The sequence below is a fragment of the Fundulus heteroclitus genome, unplaced genomic scaffold, assembly GCF_011125445.2.
Source record: "Fundulus heteroclitus isolate FHET01 unplaced genomic scaffold, MU-UCD_Fhet_4.1 scaffold_190, whole genome shotgun sequence".
Lineage (NCBI taxonomy): Eukaryota > Metazoa > Chordata > Actinopteri > Cyprinodontiformes > Fundulidae > Fundulus > Fundulus heteroclitus.
The window spans coordinates 231,162-240,044 of NW_023396602.1; the positions used below are offsets into that span (position 1 = coordinate 231,162).

The 8,883-nt window shown below is 40.3% G+C and overlaps 1 long non-coding RNA gene across 1 annotated transcript; it reads right to left on the reverse strand.

Moving 5' to 3' along the window:
* Positions 1 to 324: 324 nt before the first annotated feature.
* On the reverse strand, positions 325 to 1,049 carry LOC118558977. The gene is made up of 4 exons (XR_004928576.1): positions 1,013 to 1,049; positions 836 to 932; positions 659 to 742; positions 325 to 537 (listed from the first exon to the last, which is right to left on the reverse strand). It is a non-coding gene; the product is annotated as an uncharacterized LOC118558977 (long non-coding RNA).
* Positions 1,050 to 8,883: the final 7,834 nt, after the last annotated feature.

Sequence of the window (8,883 nt, forward strand, 5' to 3'; positions counted from 1 at the left end):
CGTGAAAATCTGTTTCCCCCGTGTCGGGAGCGCGCTTTGCAGCAGGTTTTTCCCGGCGCTTCTAGTTGATTTCTCGGTAAAAGAAGTCCTATAATCATGTCGAGGTTGTAACATTCAGTTTAATCGGCAACTGTTTACAAAATTGTAAAATAAAACAAAACAGCGTAAGAAGACCTCGTTTATTTATTTTTATTTTACAATTTTGTAAACAGCAGCCGAATAAACTGACTGTTACAACATTGACATGATTATGAGTTGTTTTACAGAGAAATCAATTAGAAGCGTCGGGAAAATGGCTGCAAAGCGCGTTCCCGACACAGGGGAAACAGATTTTCACGGGGGAACAGAATTGCGCACAACCCTACGAAAAGACGGCGGCCGTACAATCCATAGACATATATATTATGTCTATGGTACAATCCATCCGGAGACTCCGCCAACGACGCCATCTTCTTCGCCAGACATGAGGTCGATGGTGGCGGACTTCCAGAGTTCCACTTCCACATCCGCCTGCACACTCTGCCTCGATTCCAGCAGCTGTAAAAAAAAAACGAAAAAAAAAAAACAATGAATCAGTACTATGCGATGGGATGCACTGCGTATGGACACAACATATCAATCAATGCACCTGAAAAATAGTCACCAAATAAAGTCTTACCCTCTTTCTTCTAGCTCGACTCCGAGCTGAACTCTTGGCAGCTTCAGCTCCTGCGTACCATCTCATAATACGTCTTACAAGCGGCTGGAAAACCATTAAATGAGAGTGGTATGAATAAAAATCAAACGCAAGTCACAATAACAAGGAAGGAGAAAACAGTAAAACAAAGTCACTTACACACAATGTCGTCTTTATCAACATCGTGTAAATTGGACTTGCAGTTATTGCTCAGAGCAAATAGGAGGTCACCGCCTCATTATGAGGCGTGCTTAGTCTGTGAAAACAAAATGTACAGTTATGATCGGTATCTATTTCCTTTTACCGCAGAATGAAAGCATATTCTTTAAATCTTACCCTTGCTCCGGTTCATAACGCCTGCAATTTGTCTCCGAGTTGTGAAGACCGCGTCCTGCTTACTGTGAATCACAAAAAATACACTTTAATAAAGCTTGTTCTTGCAAGTTGAAGGCGAGTTGAAGGCGAGACGTCGTCCAGCCATTGATCACTTACCAGCAGTTGTGGTTTTATTTCATCTTCAGGCTCAGAAGAGGACATGAACACAGTAGCGGAGCGCTCAGCACGTTTTTTTTTTTTTTTCTTCTTCTTCTTCTTCGTCGTCTTTGTCTTCTTCTTCTCTTCTATCATGGCGGATCGCAAGCAACTTTAAGGTGCATACCGCCACCTACTGTTAATGAGTGTGTAGCAACACTGTTTTACATCTATTAAATTCTATTTGTTAATTTTGTACTCTGAAGATAATAAATAATAAATAAATAATGCTTTCCTTAATCTATAAATATCCTTTATATTACCTTTATTTCCCAATAATCCTTTAAGACACCATTCTTGGCATGTCCTTTTATTCCCAACAAGTTTGTAAAATTGTTGAAGTTACATTTTCATCCATACTACTTTTAATTTTCATCCAATATACTAAACCTAATTTCATTCTTCTGAATTCCAGTGGAGTTTCTCCAGTCTCTACAAAGTAGGGCTTTACGTATATGCACAGGAGCAGTGAAAACACCTATCAACGCTCTTTTAGTAATCTATCTATTCTTTGTAATGTTGTTTTAGCTGCTGCTCCATAAATAAAACTGCCATAATGTATTATTGATCTCATGAGAGCCTTATATATGTTTAATAATGATTGTCTATCTGCACCCCAATTATTTCCAGCCACAGCCTTCGGTAAATTTATAACTTCTAACTAAATAACACACTTTACGAAGCGATCAGTCCACAAGTGAAAAACCAGGAGACTTGTTGATGAAACCTCTGGCCATGATGCTTTTGTCATGGCAATCAACTTTCAAGATTTCTGACAATGCCATCACATCACTTCTTCTGTGCATCAAGTCTGTGAAATGTGGCTCTGTCTTGCTAAAGGCAAAACCTCCCCCTGCAACACTAATTTGCGTTTGTATAGCTCACAGCATTTTCATTTACATGTTAAAGCCTCCCCTAGAATTAGGAGGAGGGGGGGTCATGGGGGGACAACTGCCACGTCAATTTCTGACAATTCATGGCAGTTTTCGGTGTTGACTGCAAATTACCGTGAACAGCCGTTAACCTGAACTTCCACGACAATCTACAGTGCCGCATAGTGACGGAAATCACACTTTTCATGCAGTGCAAAGTCTCTGCACTTCGGTAGACTGGCCGCTGCAGGTGTGTCAGTGAGTTTCCATGACGACGGAACTCTGAGGGCCAGAGGGAGAGGATCAATTGAGATACAATGGCAGCTTTGAACGCTCACCGCAGTTGCTGTGATTAATGTAGGAATCTGAAATTCGCACAGTCACTTCCTCTTGACATTTAAAATTTTTCAAGTGACTTTCAGTTATGTGTCATTTTTCTATCCCATTTTGGATTTCACATGCTTTCCTATTGGGCCTTTGCTTCCAACAGGACCTGGCATGATGCCCAGACACGACCCAATTGGCCAATACAGCACCACCCACCTGTGGGAAATGGCGCTACTGACCATTTTGGTCAAATATTGAGTTCTGGGCCCAGATGTGGTGAGGCTGAGTTGCTAAAGGAGGCCAATCTGACCCATGAACTTTGGTGACGTTTGGCGACATTAAGTATTGGCACCCCTATTTGAGGCACTTCCCAGTACAGGATTTGGACCAAACTGACAGAGTACAATCACCCGGTGATCCTGAGCACAACCATTTTAGCGGCTAATGGTTAGCATGTTGCTAATTGGAAGTAGCTCTAGGAAGCTCGGAAAAAACTTCTGCTTTACAGAGTCTGTACCTCCTTTATACAGAATGCTCCACAATAAGTTTGGGCCTCGTCATGTAAAGCATCTCCAAGTTAGGAGGTGTCAAACATCCAATGCTTTTTCAATGGGGGCGAAACCCCTTATACTCCCTAGAAATGCAGGCCCACAATATGGCTACAGTATATTCAAGTTTGAAATTCTACTTCTGCTTTGTTAAACGATTCAGTGTTTAGAATGAGTTAGGAAATGTTTGGTGCCTTTCCCTCAGTTTTTTCTTCTTCTAATCATTCAGCTATTGTTCTTTCATGTTCAAATTCTTCAACTCTTTCAAATTCTTCAACTTTTTCAACTTCTTCAATGCTTTTCAGCTATTTTTTCTCTTCTTCAAAGATCTTCTGCATCTTTTGCTTAATCATTCAGCTATCTGCATTCACAGTGCATTTTCGCAGGAAATGCAAATTTTTCTAGTTACTGTGAATGCAGTAGGCATTCACAGTTCTTGAGATCCTGTTTCTCTTTATTCTTTATTACTGTGAATGCAGTAGGCATTCACAGTTCTTGAGATCCTGTTTCTCTTTATTACTGTGAATGCAGTAGGCATTCACAGTTCTTGAGATCCTGTTTCTCTTTATTACTGTGAATGCAGTAGGCATTCACAGTTATTGAGATCCTCTTTCGCGTTTTTTACTGTTTAAAGTTTGATTCGCTTCTCCTCCTACAGTTTTTGTCCGATTTCAACCATTCAACTTTTAAACTATTCAGCTTCTTCTCTAGAATCGATGGCTATATCTTTTTGTACTTTTAACTTTTCAACTTTTTAAAATTTTCAGCTTTTTCTGCAAATTTCCTGCTTTTTTTTCTCCCATAGGAAATGAATGTAATTCACTAAAATTCCGCTCATTTCAGCTGCTTTTTGACAGCTTACTGCTTCAGCCTACTTTCAGCTAGAAACGCCATTCAACTTTTAAAATGTAGTGATATCTTTCAGCTATTATGGTCTATTTCAGCTTTTTCATATCTTTTACCATTTTCATATAGTACCTCCTTAAAATACTTTTGGCTTTTCAAGAAATTCAGCAAATAACATGCGTTGCTATGGTCGTCAAGGAGGCAGTTATAGAGTGCGCACTCTAGAAATTCAACAAATTCTTCTTCTCCGAACAACTTCTTCTCACTCGCTCAATTTTTAACCTATCCACATGAATTATACATCAAAACGTATGAATTTTTGTCTGGATTCAGGAAATGTAACCGTCATTGGTGTAGCATTTATAGATTTTTCGCAAATCACCTCAGAGCGACACAAACCCGAAACCTCCCCCATTCATTTCCTATGGAGCGGTTTTGAAAAATGACGTCTGAAAATCCAAAACATCACACGTTTTCGCACCGTCGCTACTCCTAAACCGTTTGATATACAGGCATGACACTTTCACATATGAATGTCCCAACCCTTCTGGCACTCACAAAAAAGGAATTTTGTGGATAACTGTTACGGTTTTTCCGCAGGAACAATTTGTTCGGGAAGTAGCGAATTTGCAAAATCCTGAAGACGCTTTGGACCTCCATCACCCCAAATGATCCACTTTTTTACATCGTCGCTGTGCCTACACCGATTTTTGTACAAACATAAAAATGAGCAACATAGTCCTCAAAAGCCTGCTGATACTCACAGTGAAATAATTGTTTTGATATCTCTTATACTTTTTCAGCTAGAGCGATTTGTTCGGGACTGTTTTTAGAGGATTTTGGAAATTCCTTAAAAAAACCCTTTAGATCATAATTTTTTACGCCTTTATTAAACTTTTTCCAGCAAAAAACGATAGCTTTTCTTCTTCCCCTATCCGTTACGAACTATACGCAGAAAAAATTACGTCTCTACCATTTAGGGATCAGGAGATATGAAGCGTTATTCGGGGCAAAGTTCTCCATTATAATCCAATGGGACTTATTGTGAGCAAAGTCTCTGCACTTCGGTAGACTGGCCGCTGCAGGTGTGTGAGTGAGTTTCCATGACGACGGAACTCTGAGGGCCAGAGGGAGTAGCCTCGTGAGACCATCCTGATCTCGCGAGCTTTCAAGGTTTCACTCGCAGATCAGTCTGGCTACTCTCCGTTAAAGAAAATTTGGAGCCGTTCACCAAACGAACGTCCAATCAGCGTTGGCTTTGAGGCGGGGTTGAGGTGTGACGCAACGAGAAGATCGACAGTTCAGTCTAAAGAACATGGCGGCTTCAGCCGATGAAACTAGCGTTAGCGTGGCTATCGAGCAAGTTTTATCGGCATTACAGAGTATTTCTTTGCTGAGCTAACAAGCCTTTACCTGCAGCAGCAAGAGTAGCTTGGCTTGTGGTTGTGTTTTTGTCAACAGAGCGACGACGAAGCATGTTGACGAGCACGTCAAATGCTTCGTTGATCTGATTGGTTTATTTGGCTTTTCTATCACCAACATAGGCCAATCAGCTAACCAGTATTTTCGCCCCTTCCCAAAATTACTTCAACAGAAGGTTTCCAGATGGAAATGCGAAGCAAATCTATCTGGCGGCGTCAGGTTACAGAGGGAGAGGATCAATTGAGATAGAATGGCAACTTTCGACGCTCACCGCAGTTGCTGTGATTAATGTAGGAATCTGAAATTCGCACAGTCACTTCCTCTTGACATTTTAAAATTTTCAAGTGACTTTCAGCTATGTGTCACTTTTCTGTCCAATTTTGGATTTCACATGCTTTCCTATTGGGCCTTTGCTTCCAACAGGACCTGGCATGATGCCCAGACACGACCCAATTGGCCAATACAGCACCACCCACCTGTGGGAAATGGCGCTACTGACCATTTTGCTCAAATGTTGAGTTCTGGGCCCAGATGTGGTGAGGCTGAGTTGCTAAAGGAGGCCAATCTGACCCATGAACTTTGGTCACGTTTGGTGACATTAAGTATTGGCACCCCTATTTGAGGCACTTCCCAGTACAGGATTTGGACCAAACTGACAGAGTACAATCACCCGGTGATCCTGAGCACAACCATGTTAGCGGCTAATGGTTAGCATGTTGCTAATTGGAAGTAGCTCTAGGAAGCTCGGACAAACTTCTGCTTTACAGAGTCTGTACCTCCTTTATACAGAATGCTCCACAATAAGTTTGGGCCTCGTCACGTAAAGCATCTCCAAGTTAGGAGGTGTCAAACATCCAATGCTTTTCAATGGGGGCGAAACCCCTAATACTCCCTAGAAATGCAGGCCCACATATGGCTACAGTATATTCAAGTTTGAAATTCTACTTATGCTTTGTTAAACGATTCAGTGATTAGAATGAGTTAGGAAATGTTTGGTGCCTTTCCCTCAGCTTTTTCTTCTTCTAATCATTCAGCTATTGTTCTTTCATGTTCAAATTCTTCAACTCTTTCAATTCTTCAACTTTTTCAACTTCTTCAACTTTTTCAACTTCTTCATTGCTTTTCAGCTATTTTTTCCCTTCTTCAAAGATCTTCTGCATCTTTTGCTCAATCATTCAGCTATCTGCATTCACAGTGCATTTTCGCAGGAAATGCAAATTTTTCTAGTTCTTTATTATTATTATTATTATTCCTGTTTATTCTTCCAAATGCGTTTTTTACTGTTTTAAACTTTGCTTCGCTTCTCCTCCTACAATTTTTCTCCGATTTCAACCATTCAACTTTTAAACTATTCAGCTTCTTCTGGAATGGATGGCTATGTCTTTTTGTACTTTTAACTCTTCAACTTTTTAAAATATTCAGCTTTTTCTGCAAATTTTCAGCTTTTTTTTCTCCCATAGGAAATGAATGTAATTCACTAAAATTCGCTCATTTCAGCTGCTTTTTGACAGCTTACTGCTTCAGCCTACTTTCAGCTAGAAACGCCATTCAACTTTTAAAATGTAAGTGATATCTTTCAGCTATTATGGTCTATTCAGCTTTTTCATATCTTTTACCATTTTCATATAGTACCTCCTTAAAATAATTTTGGCTTTTTCAAGAAATTCAGCAAATAACATGCGTTGCTATGGTCGTCAAGGAGGCAGTTATAGAGTGCGCACTCTAGAAATTCAACAAATTCTTCTTCTCCGAACAACTTTTTCTCACTCGCTCAATTTTCAACCTATCCACATGAATTATACATCAAAACGTAGGAATTTTTGTCTGGATTCAGGAAATGTAACCGTCATTGGTGTAGCATTTATAGATTTTTCGCAAATCACCTCAGAGCGACACAAACCCGAAACTTCCCCCATTCATTTCCTATGGAGCGGTTTTGAAAAATGACGTCTGAAAATCCAAAACATCACACGTTTTCACATCGTCGCTACTCCTAAACTGTTTGATGTACAGGCATGAGACTTTCACATATGAATGTCCCAACCCTTCTGGCACTCACAAAAAAGGAATTTTGTGGATAACTGTTACGGTTTTTCCGCAGGAACAATTTGTTCGGGAGTAGCAAATTTGCAAAATCCTGAAGACGCTTTGGACCTCAATCACCCCAAATGATCCACTTTTTACATCGTCGCTGTGCCTACACCGATTTTTGTACAAACATAAAAATGAGCAACATAGTCCTCAAAAGCCTGCTGATACTCACAGTGAAATAATTAGTTTGATATCTCTTATACTTTTTCAACTAGAGCGATTTGTTCGGGACCGTTTATTAGAGGATTTTTGAAATTCTTAAAAAATTCCTTTAGATCATAATTTTTTACGCCTTTATTAAACTTTTTCCAGCAAAAAACGATAGCTTTTCTTCTTCCCCTATCCGTTACGAACTAAACGCAGAAAACATTACGTCTCTACCATTTAGGGATCAGGAGATATGAAGCGTTGTTCGGGGCAAAGTTCTCCATTATAATCCAATGGGACTTATTGTGAGCAAAGTGTCTGCACTTTGGTAGACTTGCCGCTGCAGGTGTGTCAGTGAGTTTCCATGACGACGGAACTCTGAGGGCCAGAGGGAGAGGATCAATTGAGATAGAATGGCAACTTTCGACGCTCACCGCAGTTGCTGTGATTAATGTAGAAATCTGAAATTCGCACAGTCACTTCCTCTTGACATTTTAAAATTTTCAAGTGACTTTCAGCTATGTGTCATTTTTCTGTCCCATTTTAGATGTCACATGCTTTCCTATTGGGCCTTTGCTTCCAACAGGACCTGGCATGATGCCCAGACACGACCCAATTGGCCAATACAGCACCGCCCACCTGTGGGAAATGGCGCTACTGACCATTTTGGTCAAATATTGAGTTCTGGGCCCAGATGTGGTGAGGCTGAGTTGCTAAAGGAGGCCAATCTGACCCATGAACTTTGGTGACGTTTGGCGGCATTAAGTATTGGCACCCCTATTTGAGGCACTTCCCAGTACAGGATTTGGACCAAACTGACAATCACCCGGTGATCCTGAGCACAACCATGTTAGCGGCTAATGGTTAGCATGTTGCTAATTGGAAGTAGCTCTAGGAAGCTCGGACAAACTTCTGCTTTACAGAGTCTGTACCTCCTTTATACAGAATGCTCCACAATAAGTTTGGGCCTCGTCACGTAAAGCATCTCCAAGTTAGGAGGTGTCAAACATCCAGTGCTTTTCAATGGGGGCGAAACCCCTTATACTCCCTAGAAATGCAGGCCCACATATGGCTACAGTATATTAAAGTTTGAAATTCTACTTCTGCTTTGTTAAACGATTCAGTGTTTAGAATGAGTTAGGAAATGTTTGATGCCTTTCCCTCAGTTTTTTCTTCTTCTAATCATTCAGCTATTGTTCTTTCATGTTTAAATTCTTCAACTCTTTCAAATTCTTCAACTTTTTCAACTTCTTCAACTTTTTCAACTTCCTCAATGCTTTTCAGCTATTTTTTCTCTTCTTCAAAGATCTTCTGCATCTTTTGCTTAACCATTCAGCTATCTGCATTCACAGTGCATTTTCGCAGGAAATGCAAATTTTTCTAGTTCTTCTTCTTCTTCTTAGTGTTTATTCTTCCTAATGCG